The sequence below is a fragment of the Sciurus carolinensis genome, chromosome 7 (assembly GCF_902686445.1).
Source record: "Sciurus carolinensis chromosome 7, mSciCar1.2, whole genome shotgun sequence".
In the NCBI taxonomy this organism is placed as follows: Eukaryota; Metazoa; Chordata; class Mammalia; order Rodentia; family Sciuridae; genus Sciurus; species Sciurus carolinensis.
Genome location: NC_062219.1, coordinates 85,180,441 through 85,194,082, shown reverse-complemented (window position 1 = coordinate 85,194,082; position 13,642 = coordinate 85,180,441).

Below are 13,642 nucleotides of genomic sequence, written 5' to 3'. Positions count from 1 at the left end.
TGAGGAAAGTCTTCAAGAAGACACACACACACACACACACACACACACACACACAGAGTAGATCATTCCATACCATTCCTTTTCCTATTATCTACTTTGTTTTCTGAACTTATCACAATCTCATAATTTCAGTCTTCTCTTATTTCAATGAAATTTCCATGAAGACAATGATTTATCTCTTTATCCTTGTTGGTATATTCATCCAACTCCCTTTCCCCCTACATGTCTTCTTTTTTTCTTCCTGTAGCACTGGATATTGAACCCAGGGTCTCACATATATAGGCAAGCACTCCAGCACTGAATGATACATCCATCTCCAACATGTATCTTAATTACAGTTAGTATTTTACAAGATGGTCATTAATTCATCTATTTTCTCTGTAGCAGCCTTCAAACATCTATACAAGTCAACAAAACCGCACATGCAGGGCAGAGTAAGTAAAGTCCAAAGGTACCTGTGCCTCCTCGGGGATGGCCAGATCCGCAGTCGAAGAGGACGCAGCGCCAGCCTCCGACTCCCTGGCCCCTTTGAACAGAGCCTGGTCCTGCTCCACGCCACTGACGCCGCTCAGCGCCGCCATCTTATAAACCACTACAACACTTTTATTAAGTAATTTGATAATAAATTTCAACAACTGTTCACCGGTTTATTGAATCCATTGAACTCAGTGATTTCACTTCTGGAATTCTATTCTAAGGAGAAAAATACTGAAATACAAGAAAGATATATGTATTAATATATTCATTGCATTATTATATATGGAGAAACAAAACATTTATTCCCACATCATTTTACCATTCACTATCTTAATTATCATGTCTTTAGTATTCTAAGAAATTCTTGGGTCTAGGCATGGTGTCTTAAACCTGTAATCCTAGGGAATCAGAAGGCTAAGTAAGAAGAATCACAAATTCAAAGCTAGCCTCAGCAACTTAGTGAGACCCTCAGCAACTTACCAAGACTTTATCTCAGAAAGAAAAGGGGGAGTGATTGGGGATGTAGCTCTGCAGTAAAGTGCCCTGGGTTCAATTCCCAGTATGAGAGATCAGAAAACTCTTGGAAGACAAAAGATGGAAATAACTCCATTTCTGGATATCCTACAAACACATTCAAAGAAACATCAGACTGATCAACTTTTCACTGCTAACACCAAACTGTTTTCTCTTCCAGTCTTCCTTCAAGATCCTAACCTCATAATCCTTGCCTTGCCTGCCCTCCAATCAAAACTATTATGATTCTTAGCCTGTCTCAGTCAAACCCTCTTATCGAAAGACTGCCTTAAATCAGATCCTCAAAAGACTTATAAATACTCCAACTTTGCCCTCATATTTGTTAAGATGCTACAAAGATTCTGTCAAAGTAGTGGTCTCCTTTACTACAATTAGCAATAAATTCAGCTTTGGCTTAGCACTGAATTATCTTGGTGGTATTTAGGAGCAGGCAATATTCTACAATAGGAAAGCAAAAGATTAGAAACAATATTCATACTTATGTCCGATTAAAGAAAAATTATTAAATAAAATGTTCATTATTTCAAAGAAATAGGGAAATATAGAATAATCAAAAAATACTTAAGCTTTAAAGTAAAGTTAAACATAACAAAATTATTTACAACTCCAACTATGGGTTCTATATAAATATATATTAAGAAAAAAAACAAGGAAGGGAAAAAAGCAAGAGAAGAAAGAAGAAGAAAAAGAGAAAAAGAACTGTTCAGCATTTTGAGTGCTGAATTATAGATTTTTTTCTGTTTTTCTTATTTTAAAAATTTCTTTTATGAAAAAAATTTAATAATGACAAAATTATTAGGAATTTTTTTTGGTACCAGGGATTGAAGCCAGGGGTGCTTGACCACTGAGCCACACCCCCAGCTCTTTTAAAATTTTTTATTTAGAGGCAGATTCTCACTAAGTTGCTTAGGTCCTTACTAAGTTGCTGAGACTGTCTTTGAACTTGCCATCTGCCTGCCTCAGCCTCCTGAGCCACTGGGATTATAGGTGTGCAACACCATGATTGTCTAGGAGTTTTTTAAAGCAACATAAGCTAAAACTAGGATTCGATGATCTTTCTCAGCTTTGCATGCAAAACATACAATGATTAGCATGGTACATGAATGTGAGGGACATAATGCAGGTAATACTCATCCATAATCAAAAGATACTGGTCAGAGGACTATTAGTGAAGACAAACCTTAAATGATAATGGAGGAAAATGACAGACTGGTTAGGTCAGGCAGGTATACTTCTTTAAAGATAAATAATCATCACATTGCACACGCTAAAATCCAAGTGGTTCCCTTAATCTCCATTAAAAATGGGGCCTCTTATTGTCTATGTGACAAGATTAAAATTATTAACCCTGGGGGAGGCACAGCTTCCTTCCTTCTCTTCCCCTCTACTGCTTTCAAAAAGTTCTCAGGTACTTCCTACTTAGCTTCTTACTTCATCCTTTAAGAGTGAAGAAGAAAGAGTTAAGATCTCTGGTTTTCAGGAACTGGGAGTACCTGGTCTGGGGCTCAAAAACTGAGACTAGAAGCTGGCAATGAGGAACTGAGCATATTATTTTAGGTCAGAAAGCAGGAAACTCCTGAGAGTTTCCAAGTACTGGAGATAAGAGTGGACAGAAGATCTTAATGAAAGTTTCCAAGAGTAGATAATTAATTTGACCTCATTTGAGAGTGATGTGAATCAAGATTGAAATTCCTAGCAGGTTTCAGTAGAGCATACCTGCAATCCCAGCACTGGAAGGCTGAGGCAGGAGATTGTAAACTCCATGAAACCTGGGATGTTCTGCAAGACCCTGTCTCAAAATATAAAATAAAAATGACTGGGAATGTAGCTAAGTGATAAAATGTCCCTGGGTCCAATCGCCAGTATCAGGGTGAAGGAGTGGTGGTGGTGAAGTACTCCTAAAGAAATTCCAAGTTCTTTGTTTTTCATTTTGAGACAGTTTCTGACTCAATTTTCCAGGCTGGCCTCAGATTTGCCATCCTCCTACCTCAGCCTCCTAAGTTGCTGGGATCCCAGGCATATGTCCCTGGAGCAGGCTTGGAGCTATATTTTAAATGTAATACCACTCACCACTCATACACTGAACCACATGAATCTTCTTTTGCTTCACTATTGTTCAAAACATACTTTAAACTCTGAATTAGTACTGTCAGTGATTTTTTTAAAAAAAGAAAACATGCATAATGAAAATAAGAAAAGCAAGACTGGATGTTTATCTAGAATGTACATAAAGGAAAGAGAAATCCTATACATGGCATATGTGAGTACAGTGACTAAAAAGATATAATTGATAGAGAAGCAAGGCTGCTGTATTTGAATCTACCACAGCCTGGATGAAAAAATGTCTCCGACCATCAAATTCCCTTTACTCTGTTTTCTATTTTTAACTAAACATTATATTGTTTCTTGGTAACTCTACTATCCACAAATGAGTGCTAGAAAACAAACATACATAATCCAGCTGATGGATTACTTGATCTAATGATGGAAACATTGTTCTTTTTAAAATTATTAATAATGTGATCCTCCAGAACAAGCACACACATATGCCCTTTATTATGTGCTTGGCTAGAGTATACTAGCTATTTGGAGAGCTGTGATTATTAAGTTTCCAGACCTCTGTAGAAGAAAGACCATATCCTGGCTCTGTGGCCATTTACCAGAACTTCAGTGCTGGGTCAGTTTGGGCCAACGATTGCTACAGATCTAACCAAAACACAGTGTTAACAATGGAAAAGCCTCTCTGATGCTTTTATGAACATTAAGAAACTACCGAGAATTGATGTAAAATTCAGAGAATTATTGTGGAATGTTAGTCAATAATATTAGCAAATCAAATTAAAGTATAACAAATAGTAAGATTCTTTTTCTTTTTCTTTCTTTCTTTTTTTTTTTTTTTATTTTGCCACACAAAGAATTAAACCCAAGGCCTTATACGTGCTAGGCAATGCTGTACTACTGAGTTATAACTCCAGTTCCAAGACTATTTCTTTGAAGAAATTTCATACATTGGGTGAGGTAATGCTGGTAGATATGAAGGCACACTCTTCAAATATTGAAAGCCGATCATTTATCTGTTGATCTTGCCATCCATGTATACTTGGGACAATCATCACATTAATATTGATCCCATTAATCACATTAGTAATAAAATGTCACATCAGTATTCTTAATAATAATCCCACCAGCCTGAGTCTAAAGAACATTTGATGTTTGTTTATGTATGTATATGTGTGTTCTGAATCAACCTATCACATAATACACTGCAGCATGGACTAATCCATATAAAGGATCTCCTGGAAATCATAAATAGGTTTGTTCTTCTTTTTCCTTTTTTGGTTTGAACCTAGGGGTGCTTAACCAATGAGTCACATTTCCAACTTTTTTTATTTTTTATTTTGAGATAGTCTGTTAAGTTGCTTAGGGCCTCTCCAAATTGCTGAGGCTGTCCTCAAACTTATGATCCTCCTGCCTCAGCCTCCCCAGTCTCTGAGATCAGGCAACTTCCAAATACCCAGCTTGGATTTGCTTTTCAAAAAACCTTTTTTTGGGCTGGGGAGATAGCTCAGCTGGTAGAGTGCTTGCCTTGCAAGCACAAGGCCCTGAGTTTGATCCCCAGTACCGCCAAAAAAAAAAAAAACAAAAAAAAAACCTTTTTTTACATTGAGTATTCGGAGAAATAACATTCAATACTTTATTCTACCAGACAGCTTACCTCTGGATACACTGCTTGTGGATGTTGAATCTAAGATGAAATCTAAGAAAAGGGAAGCTGATGCAGGAAGAGGCCAAGGCTGAGGTAGAGGAAGAGGACGATGGCCTTGGAAGAGGAAGAGGGGGCCCTAAGCGATAATGTGTCTCATGATTACTGTTTGAAAGTGATAAATGACTTGGGATATTTTTTGTACAGGTTTTTTTTTTTTTGTCAGTTTTTAATAAACTATTAGTGTGTGGGGTTGGGGGGAACCTTGTTTTACTATGATGTCATCTCTAATACTCTGGCATGGATTTAGGGAAATTTTATAAGGGACTCTAACATTTTTTGTATATTTAAAGCTCATGGTAACATACATGAAGTATAGCTGTTTTTTAAAAAGCAAAGATTGAATGATAATAAATACAATCATATAAAGACAAATATACATGTAGGAAGGCAGGTAGGCATGTGGTTAGTACTAAAATTCAATGCAATGTTGCATTATTATTAGAATTATTTGGAGTTTGTTTCATGGACACACCACATATTTAAAATAATTATGTGACTAAGAATTTAGTTTTAATTTCTGTTTTAGTCAGTTTCTTCCTTGCTGTGACTAAAAGACCTGACAAGAACTCTTTCAGAAGAGGAAAAGTTTATTTCTGGCTCATGGTTTCAGAGGTTTCAGTTCATAGACAGCAGGCTCCATTCCTCAGGGCTTAAGGTGAGGCTGAACATCATGGTGGAAGAGTGTACCAGAGGGAAAAGGGATCATCAAGTAAATGATGATCAGAGAGAAGTGAGAGAGAGACTCCATTAGCCAGATACAAAATAAATACCCCAAAGGCATGCCCACAATGACCCACCTCCTCCAGCCACACCCTACTTTCCTTCAGTTATGACTTAGTTAATACCATCAGTGGATTAATTGACTGATTGGGTTAAGGTTCTCATAACCCGATCGTTTCACCTCTAAATCTTCTTGCATTGCCTCACATATGAACTTTTGGGAGACACCTAATATCTAAACCATAACATATACTAACATTTAAAATAAATTTTAGAAATATCTGAAAATATAAGAATGTTTATTGAGTTGCTTTGTTGAATAGTGAGGGAAACTTGATCTCAGTATCTGCATATCAAAGTTTACAACCTCAACTTTATTAGTAGCTGGATTATCTAAAGTATATATTAGATTCTTGCAGTGTTCAAGTGCCACAATTTTTGGTTCATTAGGTCAGATAAATATTAAATATCTTCTATGTTCAAGATACTATTCTGCCAGAGACAAAATTATATCTTAAAAACTATTCCCTGTCTTTATGGGGCTGGGGTTGTGGCTCAGTGGTAGAGCACTTGCCTAGCATGTGTGAGGCACTGGGTTCAATTCTCAGCATCACATATGAATAAATTAGATACAGGTTCATCAACGCCTAAAAAAATGTTTAATAGTCCCTGTCTTTAAGAAATTTTTACTCTAGTTAATTCCAAATCATAGGTGTAGTAGTCTGCCTTTATTCATGAAAAATCATGAATCCTCCATATGCTACGTTTTTTTCTACACGCAAATATATATAATAAAGTTTAGTCACAGTAAGTGATGAACAACCATACTAATAATAAAACAGAACAATGACAACTATTCTATTTCGGATTTTGAGAATCCTCTAAAGGCTCATGCGTTAAAGGATTGGTCCCCAGGTCAGAACTATTGGGAGATAGTGGAACCTTTCACAGGTGAGGCATAGTGAGAGGTCCATAGGTTACTGGGAATATGCTTTTATTTTGGTACCAGGGTTTGAACCTAGGGGCACTTAACCACTGAGTAACATCCCCAGCCCTTTTTTATTTTTTATTTTGAGACAAGTTCTTGCTAAATTGCTTAGGACCTCTTTAAGTTGCTGAGGCTAGACTCCAATTTGCAATTCTCCAACTTGCAATTCAGGTGGTAGCCTTCAACCACCTGAGCTGCTGGGATTTCAGGCATGTGTTCCCACACCTGGTGGAGACCATGATTTTAAAGGAGACTATGGAACCCTGATTTCTTCTTTTCTTTTGGTCCCTGGCTCTTGATATAAATGACATATGTTCCAACAAGAACAGTTTCTTACTACCTACTTAAGTATCTATCTGATTCTTTCATTTCTTTTTTTAATATTTTTTTTTAGTTGTAGATGGACACAAATACCTTTATTTTGTTTATTAATTTTTTGTGGCGCTGAGGAGTGAACCCAGAGTCTCATGTGTGCTAGGCAAGGGCTCTACCACTGAGCCATAACCCCAGCCCTGATTCTTTTATTTTTGTAAAATACAGTCTAATACAAATGTTGATCCTTTTCTAAAGCATTTTTTTTTCTTTTTAGTACTGGTGACTGAACCCAGAAGTGCTCTACCACTGAGCTATACCCCCAACCTTTTTTATTTTTTATTTTGAGACAGGGTCTCACTAAGTTGCCCAGGCTGGTCTCAAACTTGGGATCTTCCTGCCTCCACCTCCTGAATCACTGGGATAACGAGCAGGCACTACTACATCCAGTCAAAGTTATATTTTCAAGAAGATGCTAACCATTACAATGTAAATAGACCAATAGTATTTTTAGCAATCACATAATAAATACATAATAAATACCAAAAGATAAATTACAAGGATAGAGAGCAATCAAATATACACGGACCATCTATTTAATGGAATGCTTTGCAGTTTTTTAAAGCAGTGAAGTAGATCCATTTATTCTGACCAGGAAAACATCCATGATTAATTAAAAACAAAAAGCAAACTACAGACCAATTCTATATAATTTATTTTGGTACTGGGAATTGAACCCAGGAGTGCTTAATTACTGAGCCACATTCCCAGCCCTTTTTATTTTTTATTTTGAGACTGGTCTTGCTAAGTTGCTTAGGGTCTCACTAAGTTGCTGAAGCTGGCCTCAAACTTGTGATCCTCCTGCCTAAGCCTCCCAAGTCGCTGAGATGAGAGGTGTGCACTACTGTGCTCTGCATGATATAATTTTTGTAAAAATAAATGTATATTTAATTTCCAGTGCCACAAAAATATTTTAAAAGGTATAAATATATAGCCAATCTGTGTAGTATAGGTTGTCAGAGGAAAGTAATTAGTGAGTGGGCATGGAGGACTTTATCTTCTTTTCTATGGCATTTCTAGTAGTTTTCAGGTTTTAGGTAATTTACTTTTTCCTAGTGTTTTTTAGTATTTATAAATAATTTTGAGCTAACAAATAAAGCACATTTTTAGAAGTTTTCTTTGAAATACCAAAGTTTGACAGTCTTATCATTTTTTAGTAGATCTTTTCATGAAACAAAAATAGTCATTGTAAATGATAAAAATCTCTGTAATTTTCCTCATCTATCAGGCCTTGATAATCCTTAAGAGTTTTACATTCCAGGTATGAAAATCACACAAGTTCTGTAATTGTGAAAGTAGGAAAACTATTTTATGTGTCAATCAAAATTTTAATTCTGTAGATAACAATTGATTCCTCTTATTATTTGTTTTGTATCCATTGCTCTTAAATCATCATGGAATTAGGTGGAACCAAATGAAATTATTGTAGGTCAAAACAGTACTTTCACATTGCTTTACCTAATAATAATTTTCTTGAATTAAGTCATGTGATTTTTTTCTTCCTTTTCTTTTTCTTATTTCTTTCTTTATTTCTTTTTTCTTTTTTCTTTTCTTTTTTTTTTTTTTTTTGGTGATACTGGTCTCCATGCATGCTAATGGTCTACCACTGAACTACAGTCCCAACCCAAAGTCTTATGATATCTTTTCCCAGTAAAAATTGTGAAAAATTTAGATTTATCTTAATATTATGTTTTAAACACATGAACACAATATTAGAAGATGTGGTTTATTAAAGGCATAGAACTCAAATGACGACTACTAAACCTATAATACAGGGTTATACTACCTACAACCTTGGTTTTGATGTATCAGAAAAACAAAGAGTATAATTTTTGTGTGTGTATGTGTAGCACTAGGTATTGAATCTAGAGCCTCATTTGTGTTTGGCAAGTGCTGTACTACTGAGCTACACTTTCAGCCCTTTTATTTTTTATGAGACAGAGACTTACTAAGATGCACAGTCTGGCTTGGAATTTGTGATCCTCCTGCCTCAGCCTGCTGAGTAGCTGGGATTACAGGTATAAGCCATCACACCCAGCCTCAAAGAGTATATTATTATTAAGGATAGATATCAGCAATTATCTGTAATGTGGCAAATCAGAGATATATAAGATCTGCTCATTTAGCTGGGCATTGTGGCACATGCCTATAATCCTAGCTTCTCAGCAGGCTGAGGCAGGAAGACTGGAAGTTGGAGGTAACTCAAGCAAATTAATAAGACCCTGTCTCAAAACGAAAAAATTTTTAAATAGGGTGAAGGATGTAGCTCAGTGGTAGAGCACTCCTGGGTTCAATTCTGGAATGGAGTGTGGTGGGGTGGGGTAGGGATGTGGGGGATAACCGATTGTCAAGCCTTTAATGCAAATTCCTTAAAGAATACATTTTTAAAAAGACTATTGTTTATCACTATCTCCTTCAGAGAAGAGGACAAGCAAAAGTTATAACTGAGTTTGGAATTATGACACAGTGAATTAGAGAAAATTTTATAGTGGTCAGGACCTTATTATGCCCATTGAAAGAATTTTATTTTCTACATATTTTAAACTTTGTCATCCTAAGCAAGATAAAGCATTTTGGTATTTGGTTCTGTGAATGGGTCTTCATTATGCAAAGGCCCTTTTCTCTTAGGTGGCAAATTTGGCAGAGCTGTAAACGTGCCCACTTCTGATAGGCAGAGGTAGCCTAGGGTGCAGAGGGTAAAACATGAACTATAGCTACAAATCCTACCTTACCTCTAGTCTCTCTTCCCAGAGAGGGGTTTATGGACAACACAAAGTTATAGTGCTGGAGGAATTATTATTTTTTAAAAATATGTTTTAGTAGTCAATGGACCTTTATTTTATTTATTTATATGTGGTGCTGAGGATCAAACCCAGTGCCTCACACAGGCTAGGCAAGTGCTCTTCCACTGGACCTCAACCCCAGCCCCTGGAGGAATTATTAATACCATGCCAACAGCCAGTCATATGCACCGTGAAGAGACTGGTCAGGAAAAGAGTAAACTCAGGCTAGGCATGAAACAAAAGGGAAACGGGAAGTTGGTGCTATTTTCTTCTTACTTGCTATCATCACTAAATTGGCCTTTTTAAAGAGGCCAAGTAATTTATTTCCAGTTGTCTTCCAGTATCTGGCAAGGGAATGAGCATTTAGTAGATATTCAATGAATAGTTGCTGAATCATCTTATAATCTAAAATACTTTCATTTAGGAGGAGGGAGTCTAGAAACATTATAGGTTTGGAGGGTTTCTCCCAAGTTGACTGGACTGAAATTTCAACAAGGCCCAATAAGGCATAAGAATTAGAAGACAAGTATACAGTTGTGATGCCGAAAAAATTCTCATGTGGTAATAGGATGAGTTCTGGTACAATGACTTGGACTCTCCCTAGGACACTGATCACTTAACTTGGGACACACCTTCATGAGAAAAAAAAAAAAGAGTATTGGTAAACCCCTTTCATTCATTTGCAACCCATATCTAGTTTAATATTTACATTTCTTTTTTCTGGTTTAATATTAAAGTGAAATCAACCAAGTTCAAGTCATTAGTCTCAGTACTCTTCCAACTGAAAGACTCTGTGATTAAGCAAAAAAACTATTCATGTGAGTACCTGTTATGTCATCAAGTGATGGATGAATGATATTAAGAGGAAGCTAGTTATGAGACTTTTAACTACAGAAAGTGAAGGTGTTTAAATACAAAATGAACTAATGCTTGTTAATATGTACATTTTTTTTCTTTTGTCCTGTGTTCTAAAGACTTAAGTTTATTGACCTGCAGAAGAGATGGAGCAGTTCAAATTGCAAAGTGAAGTTAATAAAAACTGCAAATTCATAAACAACTTCAGTTTGGAGTCAGTAATTGCAGAACAATACTTTCAGAAAATTGTTCATAAGCCATTATTACATTCTTCCTGCTGTTATTAACTGGAGACAAGAAAGGAAGAATAAATAGCCAAGAAGAAGGGCATCAGCAGACACCAATAATTAGGGCAAATACAATAAAGTGCATTATTTCATGCTAAATTTTTTTCTACTAAGCTTGTTGATTTTATCTTAACCATTACCACATTGTAATGGTAACAAGGGAGCATGAATTTAACTGAACCATGTCCAGTATAGATGGACCTGGGCTCAAATACCAAGTTTACCATTTTCAAGCTGAGCCATGTTTACAAAGTGATTCAGTCTTTGAATCTCAGATTCCAACAAAGTAAGAATAATAGTAGATGTTCAGTTAATGTTGATTAGGAGATTTAGATAGTACACCTAGCGAGTCATACTGGGAACAATGGTTTTGCATAAATGAAACAATTGATTATATTACTCCAAAAGTGTGGTTCTCAGACTTCAGTATTACCTTTATGCTTATTCTTCTTATGTTAAAGTTTTAGAACCACTGCCTCTGAGTTTAGCCAGACATGCTTCTCATGTGATCATTTCCATTAATGAACATGAAAAGCCTTATGTTAATCTGGAGGGTCAACTTATCTGTAGGCCATAAGAGGCACAGTGTTTAGGGCCCATAATTCTTTCAAAGGCTTATGAAAATGTTTTAGTGTTATCTCTTTTAAAACCAGAAGGGAAAAAATGAGCATAATGATATACATTATTTTAAGTCTGGCTTAAAAAATGTTTAATACAGTCCTTATGAAGGAAAGGAACCAGAAAAGTTGTAATGTAGCCCTGGTCACCTAAATACTAGCCTATTCATTTAGAAACGTTGACACTGAAGGCGCATGGTAGGAAACTGCCTATGTATAAGAAATCTGTGTTATTCTGAGGACATATTCACTTATAATTTTAAAAATATTAGCTTAAGCTTCACTTGATCAAAAATTTAAAATTGTAAGCATGAAAGTGGCTACTAAACCAGCTGCTAATACCCTAGAAAAATATCTGTGATATTAAAGAGGGACAGAAAACACTGGCTAAAGAGAAAATCTGGAATAAAAAAGATGCATGACTAATGGTAGGATTAAACAAGAATAGTAATACGGTAACTAACAAGTTGAAAGTCAGGGGGAATATTTAATGTACAAATTATGTTAAAGGAAAAAAAAAAAGAGAAACATATACCATTCTCATATAATGCTAATCATTCATTTAATCTAAATCCAATTAACTTGGTTCTTCAAAAGTATCAGTCATGTGGTACATGCCTGTAATTCGAGTCGCTCAGGAGACTGAGGCAGGAGGATGGTGAGTTCAAAGCCAGCCTTAGCAACTAAGCGAGGACCTAAGCAACTCAGTGAGACCCTGTCTCTAAATAAAATAAAAAAAGGGCTGGAGATGTGGGTCAGTGGTTAAGTGCCTCTGAGTTCAAACCCTGATACTCCATAAAAACAAAAACAAAACAAAACAAAACCATCTGTCAGTCCCAATTTGCAGAACCCATTCTTGTCCTCCGAAACTTGCATTTAGTCATTAACTAACTATATAATGCATGTCTAAGAGTAGTGTTTGGAAGAACAAGATAGATAATTGTTTTCAAAGAAATAGGTGTTAAAACCAAACCAGGTTACTATGTTACAAAAGGATTTGTAGCCTTAGAGAAAAATATAGAGAGAAAACTTTGCTATTATATTTGTCTATAACCAACTCAAGTCTTCTGTCAATTCCCAGCCTTAACTCAAGCTATTTTGGCACTATAATCTTCAAAACCCAGATTCACATCTGGATTGCTTATCCCTTTTAAAGCATCTTTCTTAAAATTTTACTATAATGTTATTTGGAGCAAAGACATTTTCCTGACTTCTAAGAAGATTGTATTACATGGTCTCTAAAGTGTCTTAAGTCCTAGAATTCTGTTATTCTAAATTGTTTTTGCTAAAAACTTAATTTAAATGTTATATTCATCTATTTATTAGACAGATCTATACTAACAGCTACTGTTTCAAGATTCCATTCAGACAAAAAAGAACATAGTAGATAGAAGGTACAATTTTTTCAAAGGCTCTGGCTTTGAAAGATGAAGACTTAGAGAAATTTTAAGTGAAAATGGGGTTGGAGGTACAGCTCCATGGGGGGGGGGGGTGGCATTTGCCTAGTATGCAGGCAGCCCTGGGTTTAATCCCCTGTACCACAAACAAAAGAAAACCTGAAAGTGGTGGGAACTTAATGAAGAAGGTGAGACTGTTGAAAGACTAACAGAACAATGACTAATGAGATAGAGATTGAGGGTCTAGATTTTAGGAATTTATCCTAAGGGGAAAACTTTTGAATGTTTAAGACAGGAACGTGTTGTGATTTGATTTACATTAAAAAAAAAAAAAAAAAAAGATTATGGTGGCTTTCTTGTGAGAAAGATTAGAGGAGGCTTAGAGAGAATAAGCCACAACCTGTTTGAAGCTGTTAATATAGTCGTGTGGCTGGGATGTTACAGACTAAGACTTGGAAAAAGTATAGAGAGATTCAAGAGATATTGAGAAAGGACATATAAGGAGATATTACTTCCAGAGAGAGAAAGAGAGCGTGTGTCAATAGCAATTCCTACCTTTCTGATTAGAAAATTGGGTGGATGGCAATGTTATTCATATGTACTGAGAATCCCAGGGAGGAGCAGCTTTTGAGATGGTCTTATGACCTTGGGTTCTTTCCAAATGATCCTGCAGGTTGTCTCAGTCCTGTTTTTCTCTGAATGCTGTTTGCATGGAATAATTGTGCCCTATGGAGGATGACAGCCCTTTAGCCATCACCACTTATTATTCATTCTTATAGGATTTAAACTACATGGAAAACTGAGAGACCACTTGATATGGAGACTCTTAAATAATGTAATTTAAGT